The 22,588-nt window shown below is 33.0% G+C and overlaps 1 protein-coding gene across 1 annotated transcript in view; it reads right to left on the reverse strand.

Moving 5' to 3' along the window:
• The window catches only part of LOC309629745 (uncharacterized protein), a 162,404-nt gene extending 140,485 nt beyond the window's left edge, over positions 1–21,919 (reverse strand). Inside the window, exon 1 of the mRNA XM_082394249.1 lies at positions 3,042–21,919. The gene's annotated coding sequence lies outside the window, so the exon portion shown is untranslated. The remainder of the gene's footprint in view (positions 1–3,041) is intronic.
• Between the last annotated feature and the right edge of the window lie 669 nt (positions 21,920–22,588).

The following is a 22,588-nucleotide window of genomic DNA, read 5'->3' on the forward strand; positions in this document are numbered from 1 at the left end:
AGAGAGCTAGTTTTGGCATAATACCATTATAAAATAAGCATTTGATATATTTGTTAAATGAATAAAGTATAGCTTAACCAATCATACATTTGTACTGTGGATAACTCAGTTTGTTCTTCTCTGACAGCCTATAGATTATATGCATGTTAATCTTAATACCATTTGTTCTTATATTGCTATACTTTTTTATTTCTTATATATGATGCCATTTATCAAACATATGACAGTCAGTACACTAAGGGAATCTCCTATATTATTCAAAGTAATCACATAATGATTAACTTATATACTAACGTTAGTAAATGTGGCTATTATTTCCTATTCACAGATGAAGAAAAGAGGCTAAGAAAGATTGTGTCTTGCTAAGGGTATACAAAAGTATTGGAGGTGCTAAAATGTAACCTAGGCAATTTGATTCCAAAACTAGCACTCCATGCATTTACCAGTTTTTGCAATCCAAATGGATTCGTGGAAAGATGACACTAACCAAAGTATTGCTTGCAAAATTCCACTTTTAGATTACATCATCGATCATATTTATATACCCCTTAACCTGGTAAGATTAATTTTAAATCATCTTTCTCATACCTCAAGAATATTTTTCAATAAGAATAAGAAGGAGAAGGAGAGGGAGAAGAATCACTCCAGTATGAAAGTAGAAATATCCCTGACAATCCCTGGGTTCACATTGCAATGGAATTTAGTCGGAAATATTTTATGATGGAATATCACAGTTAGTTCCAATGCAGTTTAAGTGAAACTATTCAGACTACTAACAGTTGCCATAATCCAAATATCACATTGCATTGCACCTTTGGTCATCTTAGAAGTAGAATAAACCCCACAAAAGTAGAATGTGTACATCATTTGTATTTTGTGTGCACATACACAGAGACACACAAATGCACATGTGTATGTGCAAAACTATGAACTAATTAGAAAGAGAAAATATGATTAATTTTTATTCTTTCAAATATGTTCCATGGAACATATTTTTGTGAGAGACACAGATATAACATTGATAACTACACCATAAAATATTAAAAATAAAATATATGAAAATTATTTAATTTTGCTAAAAATACCTTTAAATAATTAATAAGTCATTTCAGTTTGGAATGATTTCAGAAGCGAATGCAAGAATTGAACTTTTGTTAACAAGTGTGTAAAGTGTTAGCAGAGAATCCACATTCTAAAGCAATGCTCTTAACTATTAATCTGTGATATTTGGACCTATAGTTCAACTCCATGTATCAAATCCTACCAGATCCTTTTGTATTTTGAATATGTGTTCACAGTTGTCAGTCTTCATTAAAACATTCTTTCCTGTATCACTAGTTTTACATTTTGTGTTACATGCACCTATCTTTCACCACAGGATGTTTTCATGCTTGTTAAATCAATCTCACCAGTAGGAATTCTTCCTTGCTCAGTTTAAATTTATGAAATAAGACATCAGCCTTTCAGGACTGTATCCAGCTATTAAGAATTCCATTTGTTCTGTCCAAATAACATTCTTCAATTACATGCCATAATTTCTATGACCTTTTTTTTGGAGAAGGATGGCAATATAATACAGAGCCATTCAAAAAGTACACAAAGTTCCTATAGCTAATGACAATTTTAGTCTCACATAAATTACATACCTCTTCATCTGTGGTTTTTATTTAGGTTTAAACAGCTTCCTGCTCCCAGTAGAAAGAAAAGCTATCAAATGGACAGGTTTCTTATTCTTTCTTCTACCCTGAAGCAATGAATTTCCCAGGAGACAACCCACTGGAGACTTTCAGCTAGCAATGGCTTTTGAAAGTTCTCTTTTCCTCTGTTGGCCCACTCGCTGTGGGTGTTGAGCAAAGCTACATCTTTCATCTTATCCCCTGTGACGATTTGTACTTGAAAAGTTATGGCAAATGAAGAATTTGTCCATCCCTCTCCCTGAAAGTTGTGTAGAAGCAACTTTTCTCCTTAGAAGGAAACATGAAAAAAAGGTATTCAAACCAAAAAAAATTTAAGTACTATTTTTTTTTATTGAGAAGGGCATATCATATATATTTTATTTAGAAGGATCATGCAGCTCATATTTTGTCACATCTGATACTTTGCAAAGATTTATTAATTTTAGGTAATTAAAATATATTGAGTATTCTCTCATTTTAATGAAAAAAAAAATCTACTCTATAACCAAATGGTCTAGAAGTTAAAGAAATGGTGCAATGTTAGTTAACACTTTTTGATCTACAAAAATGCATGGTTTGCTATACTATCAGAATCATAATTTCTTAGTAATAAAATAATATACAGTTAGAACAAGTTTAGGAGCAAATTGACTTCTTAGGTATACATTGAAACGCTATTTTTTACTAGTGTGAATATTCAAATGTAAATTTTTACTTAAACTCATTGAAACATATTTTCATTTATTTTTTCCTTTATTTTATTTTAAAATAAAATTATAAAGTGCACAACATGATGATTTGGCATACATATACATAGTGACACAATTATTAGTCAAACGAGTTAGCATATCTCCTCATATAGTTACCAAAAATTTTGTGTGATTACAGGAACTGAAATATACACTTTTAGCAAAATTTCCAGTGTTCAATACAGTATTATTGAGACATAAATATAGTCTTCATGCTGTAATTTAGATCCCTAGACTTATTCATCTCACATAGCTGCAACTTTGTATCCTTCATTTATTTTTGACAAAATGTTACTTCATCCTGTAAAATGTAACACTTAGAATTTTATGGCCACCAAAAATGAAGAGAATTTTATTTTATTATATTTTATTTGAATTTTATTTTTTTTATACTGCATGTTCTTATTAGTTATACATATTAGTGTATATATGTCAACCCCAATCTCCCAATTCATCCCACCACCACCACCCCCCTGGCCACTTTCCCCCCTTGGTGTCCATACATTTGTTCTCTATATCTGTGTCTCTATTTCTGCCCTGCAAACCGGTTCATCTGTACCATTTTTCTAGGTTCCACATATATGCGTTAATATACAATAATTGTTTGTTTTCTGACTTACTTCACTCTGTATGACAGTCTCTAGATCCATCCACGTCTCTACAAATGACCCAATTTCGTTCCTTTTTATGGCTAATATTCCATGTATATATGTACCACATCTTCTTTATCCATTCCTCTGTCGATAGGCATTTAGGTTGCTTCCATGACCTGGCTATTGTAAATAGTGCTGCAATGAACACTGGGGGGTGCATGTGTCTTTTTGAATTATGGTTTTCTCTGAGTATATGCCCAGTAGTGGGATTGCTGGGTCACATAGTAATTAACTAAAAATGAAGAGAATTTTAAAGTTTTAATGTAAATTTTAAAGTTGAAGAAAAATAGTATTTAGTGACCAATAAAACTTTCGATATTTTTATTAGGGTAGATTCAAGGAGTAAAAGTAGTGAGATAAAATTTACAACTGTTAAAGAAAATCTTTTATTTTATTTCAAGTAAATAATTGTTTGAATCACTTTGCTATGGAATTTAGATTCTGCTGGATACATTTTATGGTAAAGAAAAGTTTCTTTTAAAATGTCAGTTTTTTAAAATATGCAGCTATTCTATTATTTGCAACTATTTAAACTTCAAACAAAAAATAGAAATCAATATAATAATGTCTGAGGACAGATACAAATTTCCACAATTATTTTTAGAAGGCATGAGAGAAAAGATTTTGAAGGTCCTTGTATTAAGTCTCCAAAAATGTTGATTCTATCTCCTAAATCAATCACAAATGCCAACTCCTGTCTATTCCCACTTACAGAATTTTAATTCGAGTCTGTATTATCTAATTTCTCACACTGATTATTAATGTCCTTCACATGAACATCCCTCACATTCTTGCCAGAATAAACTTTTGCATAGGAAGTATGAAAATATACCTATGTTACTTGATGATCGGGTCTTTATTTTTTCAGCAGCATTCTCCCTTTTTCAAAAGCAATTGTGCACAAATACCTAGTTATGTGTGTACATTTGTACCAAAAAAAAATGTGGAAATTGGTTAAATTGAGGAGTGAATCCTAAAACTGCACCTGTTCATCCTTTTTCTCACATAAGTTAGAGATCCTGAGAGGCTTCTGTGGAATAATTGGATTCTATGGAACATAATTTGAAAACCACTCTTTATACTGATTTGAAATCCAAGCTTTGAGAGCTATAAAAGGACTTTCCTAATCTAACTCTAGGAATATGTTCTACTTTATTCTTGCCACTTCTCCACATAAGCCTCTGTCACAGCCAGGCATAAACGGTTCTATTTTCCAAAACATGCCACAGTGTTGTGCGTCTCCTAGCCTTTATAAGTGTTCATCCTCTGCCTTGAATGTAATTTTCTCTCTTGTTCCACTATCTTAAGTTTCCTTTAATAGTCGGTGCAAATGTCTGATGGCCCTGCCCTAGTATATGTAGGAAAGTTAAGTAGACTTCTCTCTTTACTCCTTCCAGACCTGTCCATAACTATATTTTTAGCATTTACTATGCTTTGTTTTCATCTTTATCTTCCCTGATATTCCAGATCTCCTGAGAGAATTATGTTCTAATTATCTCTGTGTTTCCAGCAACTGGTGGAATTCCAGATACTTCATAAGACAATAAGTGCCTAATAAATCAAGTAAATTTTGATTTTAAAAGGCAGTATTTTTTAATTTGAAGGCGTTCTCTTTCTTGTTAATTTATTCAATATTATATAGTCTATAAAATAATGGATATATCTAACTAACAATATACACAAATCAAAAATATTGAGCACTGAATCTGTGCCAGGCATTCTGATGTACGTTTTATATGCATTAGAACATTTAATCTGCTCCACACATTACGAGGTAGGTACAACTAGTAACCACAGAGAAACCTGAGGCCCCTGAGGCTATCTAAATTACCCAAGACCACACAGGTAGAAAGTGACATAGTTGTTATTTAAACATATCTTGTCAGATTACTGAACATGCTTTCACCACTACTGTCTTCTCTAAATCACAGAGTACCGAATTTATGTCACGCTGTAGAGGCTTAATGCCATTGGTTTCAACAAACAATCAAAACAAAAGTAATTTACCAAACCACTTTTACATTTATTTCCTAGGTTGGTCCATTTTATCTCTGTTTATAACAAATTCTAACCAATGCTTTCATCAGGAATACTGTCTGCAGTAAATCAGGGGCACACAGTTATTGAACTTGGTTCAATGCCTTAATGATGTCAGTTACAGTATCTTCCTGATTCCCCTCAACTAATTTTTTCCTTCCCGGTAGCAAAATGATTGTCTAGCTTCAGACGTTAAATCGATGCTCAAGGTAGGATGAAGGAGAAAGGGCAATGATAGTTAAGTCTATTTCTTTTATCAGTAGAGCAGAACATTTCCCAGAATGCTTATTAGACTTCTGTTTTCATCTTATTGACCAAAACTGAGTGACATGGCATCCAACTCTGAGTTTAAGCAGGTTTTCTTTATCATCTATTTGCATTTTATATATTTGTTGGTTCAGTTCATCAGCCCTTATGATTTTATTTTCCCGGAGCATCATCCTTTTAGGACTCTAGAACTTCAAATGACAGATTTGTTCCCTGAAAATTCATCAGACTTCTTTTACAATGCCATTAGTAACTTCATTAAGAGGTTTTTAACTTTTGTGTAAAGATTCCTGTCTACAATAGATTCTGCTTCTGCTCAGTTGACTTGCAGAGTAACAATGACTAACGCGTATACAAACACCTCATTTGTCTTGAGATTTGATAGCAGTAACCTCACAATAGAGGCAAGAGCCCCAAAAAAGAAAGTTATTTTTAACTTCAGAGAAGGCTAATAGAATGCCTTCCTATTCACTAAAAGTGTGTACTCATTATGGTCATAGACATTGCTTTCAACACCTTATGGAGAGATTCTAACTAGATGTATTAACAATATCAGTCATGAGTTTTATTTGATTTCCAAGTATAGAACATTGTAGAGGCAGATTTGAAAACAGGCCAATTAGAAATAAGCAGACATTATTATCACAGAAGCTAGAACAGTGCTAACTCATAGATGGAAAAAAGAAAGCAGGTACATGAATTTTAAAAGCACCAAAGTATGCTAAGATTAAATCTAGTCTTTTGTTATAGTATAAAATACACACATTCCAGCAAAGCATTATAAGCAATGTTCATTAAAATAACATAATCACCAAATAAAAGTCAACTGCATATTCGAGAACTTCTGAAAAAAATCATAGAAATATTTAGCATTTTAGAAATATTTTCATAAAAATAGTTGATAATAATATTGGGCTTCAGGAGTTAAAGTTATTAAAATTCCATTTTACAGAAAATTCACTTTTATAAAACACCTTTTTCTTGGGATGACAGACCATTGTGACACTATTGTGGATAACTTGTAAACTCTCAGTTCTCAAAGGAACTCATAGTAAAAGCATAATATATAATTCCTGATCTGATGTTACTAAAAAATGAATAAGACTAATGAAGCAAAGGCATGGTAAATTGATTTTAGTTACAGAAATCATGCATTTTTTATTTGATAATACAGTAGAAATTTTCAAGTTTTCTCAAAGTAATCTATGTTATTATAAATCCAATATGCTGGTATTTTATAATATAATATCCTATATAATGCATATTTAATATTATTAACTATTTTGGTCATTTAATTTAAATAGTTTTATATCATAAGAATTTAAATATGCCCAGTATTATAAAAAATATTAAATTCCTCTGAAATATTTAATGACCTAAAAAAGTCATTAATATAAATAAGAAAATAATGGATCCATTTCAGATGGTTCCATGTTTTCTGAAACTTCAATTTTTGTAATAGCTTCGATGACTCAGCTTTCAAAGTGACTAAAAAGAAGAAAAAGTGTCCTTGGTATTTTTTCCAATGGCTTTACAACAATATGTGTATCTACTATCTAGGAGAAATTTCAAATAATGCATGTTTTGTTTACTCTGGACAAGGTCAAATGAAAATATGGTATCTACCACAAAAATGGATCTTGGCCTCCAGTAAGATATATTGTTTTTATTTTATTTTTATTTTATTTTTTTTAAAAAGAATAGTTTTTTACTTACAATCTGTGACCTCCAGGTTCAAATACCAAAGAGCAAACTAAGTAACTTTCTCATTTTAAAATGTGATAAAATAATTTAAGAATAGCCGTATTTCCCCAATACCAGCATATACGTTCTATATTGTAGGTTTGGTTTCAGACCACTGTAATAAAGTGAGTCATACAATTTTTTTGGCTTTCCAGTGCATATAAAATTCATGTTTACACTATGCTGCTATTACCTGAGCATCCCTGTGATTCTTCAGTCGGAAGTGGAAACTGCTACCTTGTTCATGCTACCTGAAAATAGAGATTCTCCAAGTTTAGAAATGACTTCATAGCTGTCATAGAGCTCAAAGTAAAGAGTGATTTTTGTGCGTGTGTCACTTTTTCCTGCCCATCTTTGTATTTTCACTCACCAGCATCAATATGAGATTTTACTTTCTTCCAAATCTTTGGAATAGCTTCTTTTCAATGCATTTTTCTTCCTCATCCTTCAGTTTAATTAATAATTTAGAACTGTGCCTTATTTCATCTCCTTTAGCCGATGTACACACAAAAAATTATCTAATACTTGGAAATGAAACAAATGATGATTGTGAGACTTTTTAATATCATGCTAGATCATATCCTAATAAGCCTCTCTCACAGCCATCTGTCTCTTTTATGGAATTTAACTTTGTTGGAATAACTTCAAAATTGATTGGGATTATGCTATTTCACAACCCTGTATAGTTATAGGTTAACTTTGCAGAAAAGTGTAAGGGGCGATTTTTTTTTTTCTTTCCCGTAGAGAAGATGAAGTCAACAGTCCAGTTAGCCTACAGGCCATTAACCAGTTTGTGCACAACTTAGTAATTGTATCTTGTTACTTTTCCTAGTTAACTGTACATCTCTGTGTTTCAAAAAAATTTTGGAACATCTCATGTCATTCTGCTGAGATCATCACTTAATGAATTAAATGAATCTTCAATATGTACTCACTATCTATTTGTGTGAGAATTAGGTGGTAACAATTTGAGAAATGTGCTTTTACAAAGCTCTTGCAATATATAGTGTGTATAACAGGAGATTATAAGTAGGATAAAAACAGATCCGAAGTTCTTCATGCTGCTAAAATAGTTCCTTCAATGACCACACTGTCTGCATCTCAAATTTGAAGTATAATTCCTTCAAAATTTGTCTACCAAACTGTCCTGAAATTGCCCTGATGTCAGCCTTAGAGATTACAGTTCTGATATAATATCAAGTTTCACAGCTCATCTATACAAAAACTTCTTAACAACAATGTTCCAAGTCACTTCATTCTCCTTCCTTCCTTCCTTTATTTTATTTTGTCCTAAGGTTCTGTGTTTGGGGGACCTTGGTCATATGAGAATTTCTAAAATCTACTGAATGTATTTCAGAGGCTTAAGTCATGTGATTTTCCTTCCTCTAAAATACCAAAACAGAGTAAATAGCATTCCAAATTTCTTCGTAGTAAGTATGTAAGAAATACCATATTGTATAAAATTGATCTAAACTTCTCTGAAAGTAACTCTTAAACATTTTTAGAGAACAGCATAGAAATGGTCTTACAAGGTGAAATTTTCCAAAGATGAGGAATATACACCTTTTGTAATATTCTATTGTGGATCTGTTATGGCTTTTGCAATTCCTTCTTGAATTCATTTTTATAAGGAGCTTCATATACCTTTTGAAGCTTATAATTCACAGAGTAAATTAAAATTTATTTTCACTGACCTCTAAAGATGCACCAACATGTGTTTACCCCATGTGACGCACTGATTAAACTCTCACACAGTCAGGACATAGGTTAATCTTTCCTTTTCCTGGATCTCATGGTTAATAGGCACTGTATTAGTCTAACTCTAGGTAAACACAGTGAAAATTTCATGTATAGTGATAATAAAAGAAGCCTTCCTATGTTGAGACTATTATTTTAGCAGTGCTTCTCTGGGTTTTTCCTCGTTCTGTTACGAATTCCTAAGAAGATATCCAGGGCTCCATGTTCAAAGTGCATTGACAACAATACTTTGTATCATAACATTTTATTTTCTTGTAATAATGTTATAGCACAATGACACAAAATCAAATTTTTCTCTCAAACAAGGGTTTATCCATAAAAACTAAAGGAAAAATATAAGGGAAGACTATTTCCTGTGTCTTAATAAATTAATCAAATGGTTGTACCTACTATCTAATAGAACTGTATCAGTCACTGGAGATATGAAGACATAGGACATATTTTCTATTCCTAAGACACTTACATACTGGAATATACTTATGAAAAAGCAGATCATTTTTAGATATCACAGATTATGCAATGATAAGAATTAACGTAAGCAAAATGAATGCACTGAATGTAACTGAAGAGGAGATGCGATCCAGGCTAGGGGTAGGCAAGGTAGGCTTCCTGGGGCAGGTGGACATTTTGCTGAAGCTTAGAGAACAGTCCTGGGAAATAGGAATGTCCTAAAAACCAGAGGGGATTGCTAACAACAACTGTCATTATTTGAGAACTGACCACATGTCCCGTGTGCCATGTTTGTTCAATATTTATATAACCTCATTTAATCTTTACAATGACCTGACAAATTGGGGACAATTATTCTTATTTTAAAGAAAAAATATGTCAGATAGATTAAATAACTTTTTTCCAAGACAACTCTGCATTTACATGATGTCTCTAAGAATTGAACTAAAACCATCTAACTCCGATGATTATGTTCATTAGGACTTGGTTCAGTTTCATTATTTAAACATTTACTTGTTATCTTTTATGTCATAGCCACCGACCCTTCAGTTCTAGAGAAATGAAGGCAAATAAGATGGAGTCATTGCCTGGAAGGAACTCATTAGTGTGGCTCATTCTATCATTGTATTGCCTTCCCATTTTGAACAACTGAAGAAGTCAATTCAGTTTAAAAATAAATGTTCATTCAGTTTTCAAAATACAGAACAGGTATACTTCAGTTCATCACAGTAATTTGGGGATGTGCGTAATTATTACTTTGTGTGATTTTAATAACCTCTTATAACATTGTTCATAAATCATTTCTATGTGTAGCATTTAAATCATTCTATTATTTTCTCCTCTTTTATTTTGAAATTCTTGGTAAGCCCCATGGTACTTAGGACTTTCATATCTAGCATATAAACTAACATCAAAAAACATCGCTGATGCTAATGTGAAGGTATTATTATCATTCTTGTGAATAGCCTTTCCAATCCATTAACAGCTTGCTTGCATTATTACATTTTTAAAATTCAGTATAGATGATTATTACTTTGTTTGCTTCAAGGCTCCCATACTTGATTTCCCCAATTTAGATGATAATGTATGTGATTTGAAAGTTTTCAACTTAACACTCCTGTTATTATGATGTGATTCCACACACGTTTGTAAACACGTACTGTAGAGCTATGGTTTGCCTTAGGTGACCAGTTATTTAAAATTATGCAAGTGGACAAGGCCGACTTTTTTTTTTAATTGTAGACAGAATTTAAGTTTTTTTATTGTAGTAAAATATACATAACATTTACCATCTTAGCCATTTTTAAGTGTATAGTTCAGTGGTGTTAAATACATTCATAATATTGTGCGACCATTACTGTCATCCATCTCCAACACTCTCTTCATCTTGTGAAACTGAAACTCTGTACCCACTAAACAACTACTCCCTATTCCCCACTCCTCCCAATGCCTGGAAACCACCATTCTGCTTTCTGTCTCTAAATAGGATTTTTTTCTGGGGGTGGTGGTGGCTGTGCCGTGGGGCTTGCGGGATCTCAGTTCCCTGACCAGAGATTGAACCCGAGCCACGGCAGGGAAAGCCTGAATCCTACCACTAGACCACCAGGGAACTCCCATCTAAATAGCATATTTTTAAAAACGAAATTAAACATTTAAAAATCTTAAGACATGACTTCCAGGCCGACTTTTAGAGTGCTGAGACACCGTGTATTTCCTCTCTCCCAGAAGAGAGGCTTTTCCTGTAATCATGCTGTGGGAGCAGACAGGGGTCAATGTAAATGGCAAGGAATTGTGGGAAAATGACACTCCTCTAGAGCTGTATAGCTTTCTCATTTATACAGTTTCTGTAGAGCTCTGGAGTTGTTTTGTTGTTTTTTTTCTTCTGTTTTTTAACACAGTACCTCATGTTTTGATGGCCTCATTCTTTCCTTTAATTCATGAGGAGAGAGCTACTCAGCCTCAGTTGCCCTATGAACCACACCTCTTCTTCATTGGAGGCCCTCATATAAGCAGCAGATCTCAGGATCCAGCTGGAGCAGTGTTTTCAAGTACATTTTCATAATATATATTTCGGAAACTACAAATAATGATTCGGTATTCTTTTTAGGCCACTTCCTCACAAATGCCTTTTCTCCCTTCTCATAAGCAACCGTCAGTACAAAAGACACATTTGCGCACAAGAAAAACAAGTGAGAAAAACAAGTGAGATCCTGTTTTGAAATATAGAAAATGTTCTTGAAGGTGTTTTGTTTAAAGGTGACTCCTCTGATCATGGGGCTGAACCTGAACACATGTGTGTTCTTAGCCAACATATGGGCCATTTATACTAAAGCACCCATACTCAGATGCTGGGGTCTTCTTCACTCATTAGTCATATTCGGTTTTAGCATGGATAGATGTGATAAGTGGCAACTAGTTCTGTCTCATGTTGAATAGAAATTCTGCAGCAATCGTTGCTGCCTCTCAGTGACTCCAAAAGGGTGGTGTTTTCCTCATGAGTGACCTCCGCAGTGTGGAGCCCTGCTTTGGGAGTTCTGCACTCACCCCTACTTGATTTGCTTACAAAACTGCTTGGTAAATAGTTCTGAATAAATGAACAAATCATATGAATATCATGCTTTTAGTATTTTCTATGTATTTTAACCTGAGTCATTTATTTAACTATAATTATAAATGCCTAGTTTGCTGCTAAACTGGGAGTTTGGGATATCTTAGGAAAACAGACAAACTCTTTCCTATCCAGATGCTTCATTTCTAGGAAACCCTTATTTGAATTCTTGACTTTTAAAATAATCTGATAAATGAATTTAAGTTAAGCAAAAGAGATCTGCATTCTTACAAATCAAAAAAATCAAGTTTTGAAAAGTATGTTCTTATGTTTGTCTATTTGATTTTGAAATACTTAAAAGACATCTTGAGACTGAGTTTATACATCAAACAAAAAGCAAAGACATTTCAGAACTTTTTTTTTCTTTTTTTGGTTAACTCTCCATAAATATGGTCATCCCTCTTTTCGTCAGGTTGCTGGAAGTGTTGTCTCAATTAGGTTACCATGTTGATAGAGACAATCTGTTCATTAAAAAGAACTACTGGAGGCACCCAAGATAAGAGGATATACAACTACCTTTTCATCATTAGTGCCTGTTGAGAAAAGTAGCAGAGACACTTTTAATTCAGAGATTTTTTTATTACTTTTTTTAGATCAGTTTTAGGTTCACAACAAAATTGAGATGAAGGTACAGAGAATTCACATATATTCCTTAGCCCCACACATGCATAGCCTCCTGAATTTTCAACATTACTCACTAGAATGTCACATTTGTTACCAAGAGTAAACCTGCATTGACACATCGTAATCACCCCAAACCCAGAATTTACCTTAGGGCTAACTCTTGTTGTACACTCTGTGGGTTTGTTCAAATGTATAATGACATATACCATCATTATAATTTCATATGAAGTAGTTTCACTGTAATAAACATTTTCTGTGCTCTGCCTATTAATCCCCTTTTCCTTCCTCACCTCTGGCAACTACTGATCTTTTTTTTTTTTTTGAGTCTTCATAGTTTTACCTTTCCTGGAATGTCATATAGTTGGAATTATAAAGTATCTATTATTTTCACATTGGCTTCTTTAACTTAGTAATATGTATTTAAGTTTCCTCCATGTATTTTCATGGCTTGAAAGCTCATTTCTTTTTAGTGCCAAATAATATTCCATTGTGTGGATGGACCACGGTTGATTTATCTACTCACCTACTAAAGGACATCTTGGTTCATTCCAAGTTTTGGCAATTATGAATAAAGCTTTTATGAACAACTGTGCGCGGAATTGTGTGTGGACTTAAGTTTTCAACTCCTCTGGGTAAATACCAAGGAGCACAATTCCTGGATCACATGGTAAAAAATATGTTTAGTTTTGTAAGAAACTGCCAAACTGTCTTTCAAAGTGGCCATACCATTTTGCATTCCCTCCAGCAATGAATAAGAGTTCATGTTGGTCCATGTTTCATCCAGCATTTGGTGTTGTCAGTGTTCTGGATTTTGGCTATTCCAATAGGTGTGTAGTGGTATCTTGTTTTAATTAACATTCCCATGATGAAATAGAAAGTGGAGCATCTTTTTACACTTTTATTTGGCATATGTATATCTTCTTTGGTGAGGTATCCATTAAGGTCTTTGGCCCATTTCTTAGTCGGATTGTTTTCTTATTGTTAAGTTTTAGATATTTTTGTATATGTTGGATAATAGTCCTTTATCAAATTTAATTTTTGCAAATATATTTTCCCAATCTGTGGCTCTTCTTCTCTTGACATTGTCTTTCACAGAGCAAAATTTTAAAATTTAATTGAATTTAAGCTTTTCAATTTTTTTTCATCAATAGTGCCTTTGGTATTATATCAAAAAGGCATTGGCATACCCTAGGTCATCTGGATATTCTTTTATGTTATCTTCTAGCAGATTTATAGTTTTGAATTTTACATTGAGGTCCATGATACATATTGAGTTAATTTTTGTGAAGAGGGTAAGTTCTCTGTCTAGATTCATTTTTTTTTAATTTATTTTTTTTTATATGTGGATGTCAGCACCATTTATTGAAGATACTACCTTGGCTCCTTTGTATTCCTTTGCTCCTTTGTCAAAGATCAGTTGAATATATTTATACAAGTCCATTTCTAGCCTCTTTATTCTGTCCCATTTATCTATTTGTTTATTATTTTGTCAGTACCACACTGCCCTGATTTTTGTAGCTTAATAGTAAGTCTTGAAGCTGAGAAAAGTCAGTCCTCCAACTTTGTTCTGCTCCTTCAACATTGTGTTGACTATTTGAGGATTTTTGCCTTTCCATATAAACTTTAAAATCAGTTTGTTGATATCCATAAAATAATATTCTGGGATTTTGATTGGGACTGCATTGTGATCTATAGATCAAGCTGGGAAGAACTGACATCTAGACAATACAGGCATACCTCATTTTATTGCACTTTGCTTTTTGCAGATACTGTTTTTTTTACAATTAAAAGTTTATGGTAACCCTGCATTGAGCAAGTCTGTCAGCACCATTTTTCTAACAGCACTTGCTCACTTTTTGTCTCTGTGTCACATTTTGGTAATTCTCACAATATTTCAAAGTATTTTTATTATTAATATATTTGTTATAGTTACCAGTGATCAGTGATCTTTGATGTTACTACTATGACTCACTAAAGGCTCAGATGATGGTTAACATTTTTTAGCAGTAAAGCTTATTTTAATTAAGGTATGTACATGGCTTTAAGGCATAATGCTATTATACACTTAATAGACTACAGTATTATATAAACATAACTTTTATATGCACTGGGAAACCAAATAATTTGTGTGACTTGCTTTATTGTGCTATTCACTTTATTGAGTGGTCTAGAACTGAACCCACAATATTTCCAAGGTATGCCTGTATTGAGTCTTCTTATCCATGAACTTGGACTATCTCTCCCTTTATTTAGTTCTTCCTTGATATCATTTATCAGAGTTTTGTAGTTTTCCTTCTATAGATCTTGTACACATTTTGTTAGGTTTATACCTAAGTATTTCATTTTGGGTGGGTAGTAATGTAAATGGTATTATATTTTTAATTTCAAATCCTACTTGTTTAGTTTTAGTATTAACGTAGAGATTTTAAGACTGAAAATCTATTAGAAGTTATGAGTTCTAGCCCATTCTCACTTCATGGCTTTTCACTGGCCACATAATTTCCTTTGCCTCCTGTCATTGCTGTTTATAGCTAATGTGCATCTTAGTTTCAGACTGTCAGGAGTCTACTGAGAATATAACTGGTGAATGAGGGTTAAGAGTGTGTCCCCTTCTGGAATTGTTTTGTACTTATTCTTACATTACTAACTACTATAAATTGAACTGTGTCCATTCAAAATTCATATGTTCAAGCCCTAACCCCCAATGTGACTGCATTTAGAAAGAGAGCCTTGAAGGATAAAATTAGGTTAAATGAGGTCATAGGGGTGGAGCACTACTATCCAATATGACTGGTGTCCTTATTAGAAGAGGAAGAGAGACCAGGGATGTGTGTGTATGGAAACAAGGCTATGGGGGGATACTTGAGAAGTGACCATCTGCAAGCAAAGGAGAGATGCCTCAGGAGAAATTAAACCTGTCAACACCTTGATCTTAGACTTCCAGCTTCCAGAACTGTAGAAAAAAAAATATATTGTTTTAGCCACCCAGGCTGTGGTATCTTATTATGGCAGCAGCCTCAGCGAGTGATATACTAACCTGTTGGTGACATCCAGATCCTTAGTTCTGCTCTCCTGACTTAAACATGAAACACTAGTTTTCTTCTGGCTCTGACATTGTATGGGTCTTTGAATTGCTTTTTATTCCTCTCAACATCATCACTCCAATCATCACTTCCATCAGGACTATGGGAATAGGCCCCAGTAATCTGTATTGTTTAAGACCTGACAGCCAGAGATTAGTATTAAGTCTGAAATTCACCCAGGCTTTCACTGAAAGAGATCAGCTACAAATAGGTCTTGAGATATTTTAGAGGTTCTGTCTTAATATATACCATTGGATTTAATCTTTATGTAAGTACCTTTGTTTGTTATGGCATCGTGGTCTTTCCCTTCAAAACAGTTATCAAAATTTTAATTATTTATCTGCAAGCCTATTTGCAAGTAGCCATAAAATATAGTTTTCAGTAATATATATAGTATCTAACATATCCTTTCAAAGAGTATTTTCAGGATAAGCAGAAAAATAAGACACTCATTTAAAACTGTGTGAAGGCTAACAGTATTTAGTAGAGTAACATATAATGGCATGACATGAATGTTACAGTAGTTATGGTATTTGAGAAACAAATTGTTTAATAATCACTTGATTACACTTGAACCTTTGGCTTTTGCCTTTATAAGGTGAGCATAATTTGAAATGTTTGTTTTGAGTAATCTGTGCAATTAAATTTTGATTCTTGTAAACATTCTGATAGGTAAACACCTAGATTTGAACTATCCTGGGAAACATTGCTATATTAATAATGTGTTTCAAATCGTAAAAGAACTAATTTAACCAAATACAAAAGGATCATTAAAGTTGTTCATTTTATCCCAGTTTTACACACATTTATACACCATAAAAAAGATAGGTTAAATTAACAAAATATCACGAATATAATAATCAAAGTAATTTTTCACATCAGACAAGTAGAGTAATAAAATGTAAAAAAAAATTCTGAACTTATTAATGTGATATTTCATGTTAAATGAAAAATATAATAAAATGCCTAGAACAGTTCATGCCACAAAGTAGATTGTTAATATTTGGTAATCATGGTCCCATTTTTTGAAAATTACATATATGTATGTATATATATACATACATATTACAATCAAGAAATTCTTTTCATTTAAAAGATAACCATAAATATAAATTAATATATATACACATATCCATAAAACTTATATCTACCTATGGGTAGGTTTTGTGGATATACACATGTTCATTTATACTTATGGTTATCTTTTAAATGAAAAGAATTTCTTGATTATTATTTATGACTTAAATGAAATGTTTGTGAAAATATCCAATATCATTTTTTTTTAATTTTGAAGAGACTGAAAGACCTACTATTTATTTATTTTCTAGTTACAGACTTACCTTATGAATTGAAAAAATATAGCAAAAAAGGAATTTGTTTCTGTTCTTTTAAAAAATATTTATTATAGAGAAATAATTGAATGGGATCAAAGCAAACTTTTTAGTCACATATAAAGAACAATTAGATATTGCTACTAGAAATAGAAACCGATTAACCTCAGTTTCATTGCAACAATGCACCCTGTCACCAATTAAAGAAGGCCATTGACCAGCTCAAAAGATATGGGGAAATGCCAAACTTTTAGAAATTGAGTGATAAGTCATTTACTTGAGTCTTTTTTAGGAAAAACAATACATGAGTTGTACAAAGACATTCTTTTAAACTAGAAGTCTAGATACAACTCCAGGTATTATTTCAATAAATTAAAAGCATTGATGGCAAAGAAGATTAAGTAGGATTCTATGCCAAGAAAAAGACTAACTTTCATAAATTTATTTTGTTATAAACTAGTATGACTAAAATTAAAATATTATTGTTATGTATGATATAAATACCTAAGTGATGCAGAGCATCAGTATGTACTTTGAAAGACAATAAATAAGGTCCTTTGAAATAGAACAGCTCTTTTTACACTATCTCATGCATCTACATGGTTTAACTTGTAAATTATAACTCATTTGATAGTCTTTAAAAAAATTTTAAGTAATTAACTCATCTCTAAGAGTAATTCAACATGATAGGTACTAGAAGTTTTTGAAGACATTTTGATGCCATTAGGAACTGGTGTAGGATATCTAAAGGTGAAATGTGGCATATTTTATATGACATGTGTCAAGTAAACCCTGTTAGTTATAAGCTACAGAGATGTTGATTACATAATAATGAGACACTGAAAAGTAGAACTCTAAAGTAACACTTTAATTCACCTCTGTGTAAATGCGCATATCCTCCAACAGAGCTGGTAACTAGGACTGATTGATTCTGGCCCCCACTGAATTCATGCCAGCTTGTTCTGAAGTTATTTATCGGCACAACCAAGAAGCAAAAAGAGACAACAATGCTTTCAACAAAGATCAAACCCATGGTTAGAGAATGGAATGAGCACCAGGATCCAATTGTTATAAACCACCCAAAGTAATGTGACAGTCAGACTATCAAAATGTTGCAATTCAAACTGTTTTAGTGGACACCAGCTAGTGAATGACCAGGGCAGAATTGTCCAGAAAGTTTATAATATACACCCAAGAAATGAAGAAGAACACAATATGCTGCCATTCTGAAGCCAACCAATCACAATATGATATCACAGTATATAGACTAGAAATGGACCAGTGATTTATCACTGAGCATTCTATGTTGACAGGTAAATTAAATAAACAACATGTCACAGATTGGAGTTGACTATTGCAAAAGGAAATCTGCTAACTGAACTTGAAATTGATGTTATCAACATGAAGTTTCAGAATTGGAATTTGACCAAATGACCAATGGAGATGTCTCTTCTGGTGCAGAAGCAGAAAGCAAACATTATAATGAAGAAGGAAGTTGAATAAGGGAGGAGCCAAGAACAACCAGTGAAAAGCATGAGCGTTTCCACTAAGCAGACAGCTTAAAAACACCAGCCATGGTCTTAAAGTATAAATCCAGCATCATACAGTCTCATATTTGAATTCCAGGGATAATTTAAAGTTCTTGTCCAAATTGTGAACAAATAGTATATACCAGAGAAAGATACCTTAGTATTTTTATAAATGCCATTTCTTTGATAGGTGAAAAAAATTATTTGAGAGATTCACCATTAGCAAGGAACAAATAATTCAAGATTTGCTATAAGAGAAATCTTATAAGTAGCCTGACTTCCTTCCTATATCAGCCTAATTATATTGAGTAGGTAAATTGTTTAATGTATGGCTAAAATTTTTAAAAATGCTTGGTAAAACTGAATAGCATGCTTCAGTGTTTCATAATGACAAGATTGTTAAATTTACCATATGAATTTAATAAAGAAAATAATGTATTATAAAGAACTATAATTATTTTCTAAATTAATACTTAACAAGACACATTAGGAAGGCAAAGAAAATGAGATGAATATAATTTTTTAAATGTTTACTATCTATTTATAACATTAATATTAAACGTAATTGGAACAAGATAGAGTAAAATCTAAGCTCTGACTACTCTCCTTGTTTCATGTCAATACATTAATTTTGCCTCAGCTTTAACTTTTATGGAGACATGTAAATGCATGTATTTACTTTAGGTGTTATGCTCTAATAAAATTATGTAAAAATATTGCACAATTATGGGTCTGTATTGAGAAATGTAAAGTCAAAATAGTATCCAAATGCTTAAGAATTTACAGCATGCTCTTTTATGAAGTCACTAATTATTGTAATAAATCAAGAGGACATTGCTTTTTGGTCTAGTGAAAGAGGTAAAGCAAATATATAACTCTGAAACCATAACGTTAGTATATCTTTATTAAAATTGGGATAAATAGAGATGTCTGACATTTTAATAGTTCGGTATTTTTTAATGGAAAGAATAGTTAAAATAATCCAATATGTAACTAGGAAGTTTTACTCTAAGTTTTTTTTTTTTTTTAAGTATTTATTTATTTATATTTTTGGCTGTGTTGGGTCTTCATTTCTGTGCGAGGGCTTTCTCTAGTTGCGGCAAGCGGGGGCCACTCTTCATCGCGGTGCGCGGGCCTCTCTTGTTGCGGAGCACAGGCTCCAGATGCGCAGGCTCAGTAGCTGTGGCTCACCGGCCCAGTTGCTCCATGGCATGTGGGATCCTCCCAGACCAGGGCTCGAACCCGTGTCCCCTGCATTGGCAGGCGGATTCTCAACCACTGCACCACCAGGGAAGCCCTACTCTAAGTTTTTATATGAGTCTGCTTAATAAGGATGATATGCTTATGAGTTCATCTGAATTAACAAAAATACATTATACTCATACTTAAAGTGTGGAAGTGAAGATGTGAACAAAGAATTTAAATAGTTTTCTCATAATTATAAAGTGATGTTTTATACAAAAAATTCTTCTACTTAGGACATTTATATTTATTAAAAACCAAGTGTATTGCATGCATACTTCCCATTTTTTGTTACAATGAAAGAAATATATTGCAAATATCTTGGTTTGTGACTTTTCTGTCTTGTACCATCGGGTTATAGAGTACTATTTCCTGTTGATGAGAAAATTACAAAATATAATTCAGAATGTGACTCATGATCCAATAGAACATAATTAGTTTTCAGTGATTATCTAGATTCCTCTCTCAGAAGTCTGTCTACAAACTTCATGGACAGGCCACAAAATGCCTTTGTGAACCCATAAGCACTTACTTAAACATAACGTTTTAGCTGAGGTTCACACAGAAATTAAACATCAAAACAAAGACTTAGCCAAGCAGTAGAAAAAATACTATCACAAGACTTTTAAAAATATACCTTTTACTTTACTTGGAAACACTTCAAATAGGAATAGAAGGGATGTGGTGTGGTATTTTAATCTCTATTGCCAACCCCCTCACATGAAAGCAGAAATAAAGATGATCTATTAGCTTGAGTGTAGGCTTGAAAAATCAGGTAAATAACAGGTAGATCTGACATCCCATTTCAAACTGGAGTTCATTTGGAACATCACACTTTCCATGAAATTTAAATTTTCATAAAACCTGTTCCTAATAACTGAAGTCCAGAAAAATTACGGAAGAATTTGCCAAGACAGAGGTAGGAACTAAAATTTAAGCAATAGTTGGGAATTATGGTCAGTGAAAAATCTTTATTGAGGTTCTGATAAGTCTGTGCTATACTGTATGAAATCTTATGAAGCAAAAAGGTAAAATAAATACCTTGCCGATTGTCTAGGGTTCCAAAATCACTACCATTTATTCAAATCAAGAAAAAATGAGAAAATAAAGTTTTCATTTAAGCTAAAGTAGCTTACTGCTTGAGGGTGAGGAAACCATGAGTAGTAAACCTTGGGAGAAATTAAATATTTCTTGATGGAATTAGGTGTCAGGGCCATTAGTACTACACATGGACCATGAGAATTTGACTAGATGTTCCAGCAGGAATTGCAGAATACAACTTACGAAGGAAAATTCTCTTCTGTCTGATGAGATATCATCTTCTATCAACAATAATGCTTTGGAAGATACCCTCAAAGAGTGATAGGAAGAGCTGGAAATCAAGTAGCCACATCAAAAACCAACATATGGGGCTTCCCTGGTGGCGCAGTGGTTGGGAGTCTGCCTACCAATGCAGGGGACACGGGTGCGAGCCCTGGTCTGGGAGGATCCCACATGCCGCGGAGCAACTAGGCCTGTGAGCCACAACTGCTGAGCCTGCGCGTCTGGAGCCTGTGCTCCGCAACAAGAGAGGCCGCGATGGTGAGAGGCCCGCGCAACGCGATGAAGAGTGGTCCCCGCTTGCCACAACTAGAGAAAGCCCTCGCACAGAAACGAAGACCCAACACAGCAATCAATCGATCAATCAATCAATCAATAAAATAAGAATGTGAATTTCTAAAAAAAAAAAAAAAAACCAACATAGAAGGTAAATTGAAAGGGACATGTTACAACCAGGGAGGAAAAAGGAAACAAAATAAATTTAAAAATCATACTTAGATTATTGATTCTGTAGAGAAATAAACATAATTTGGTGTTTCTCAAAATCTGTGGAGTAAATAGATATTTATTTTGTCCTAAATTTGAGATCGGTAATAATAATACGAACAGATTATACTCATTAGTAGAATTTAATATATGTTAAATTATTTAGTGTTATTTTCTTGATTCTATTACTTGATGATATACCATAGTTAAGAAAGCCAGATGAAATCATTGATATAAAAATACTCTGAAAAGTTGAAAGTATTTTGCAAAATTGGTATTTTTATTCAAATGACTTGGGTGTTACCTAGCTGTGAGTCCCTATGAGTTTGCCAGCGACCCCTTAATTTCACAGGGCAACCCCACTGAGTCCAAAGTCATAATTTTGCTCAAGACAGTTTTCTGTGGAGCAGAATGGTTTACAACTAAAGGGAAACACAACAATAATGAAGTAAGCACGTCTTCAAACATATTTTACAATTTTACAATTGCACTGCTGTTCAAAATATTTTCTACTGCTGAATATTTGTCCCTTGGGCTTCAGCTAAAAAAAAGAAAATCAGCTTTCTTTAAAGTATAATGTTTTCTATCAGTGGTGGTTATTGGATTGCTTTCCTTACATAACTATCAACAAGAAATTTGTGGTGTGTAATAAAGTATTCTTTCTTGCCAAGACATAATTTCTCTTCCAAACTGAAGTTGTAATTCAAATTTCTGACCCAAAGCAACTATATTTTGTGAAGTTCCAAAAGTTAACAATGTAAAGCTAAATGATAAAAATCATTAGTGGATGATGTTTTCAGTTGTGCTTTTTAGTTACTTTAGCAGATGCAATATTGGCTTCTTCTTTTCACAGTAAATTAGATATGCAATTACTAGAAGCAAGAAGTAGATTTAAATTATGTAAAAATGGTTTTCATAAGATTAATTATGAACAGAGAACTAAAAATGTGCCAGTATTGAAATGCACTACCATGGGGACATTCAGATCCAAATGATTAAATTAGCCTTGTGGCTAGATGATAACTACTGCCC

Source organism: Balaenoptera borealis (assembly GCF_965194805.1).
Source record: "Balaenoptera borealis genome assembly, chromosome: 5".
Lineage (NCBI taxonomy): Eukaryota > Metazoa > Chordata > Mammalia > Artiodactyla > Balaenopteridae > Balaenoptera > Balaenoptera borealis.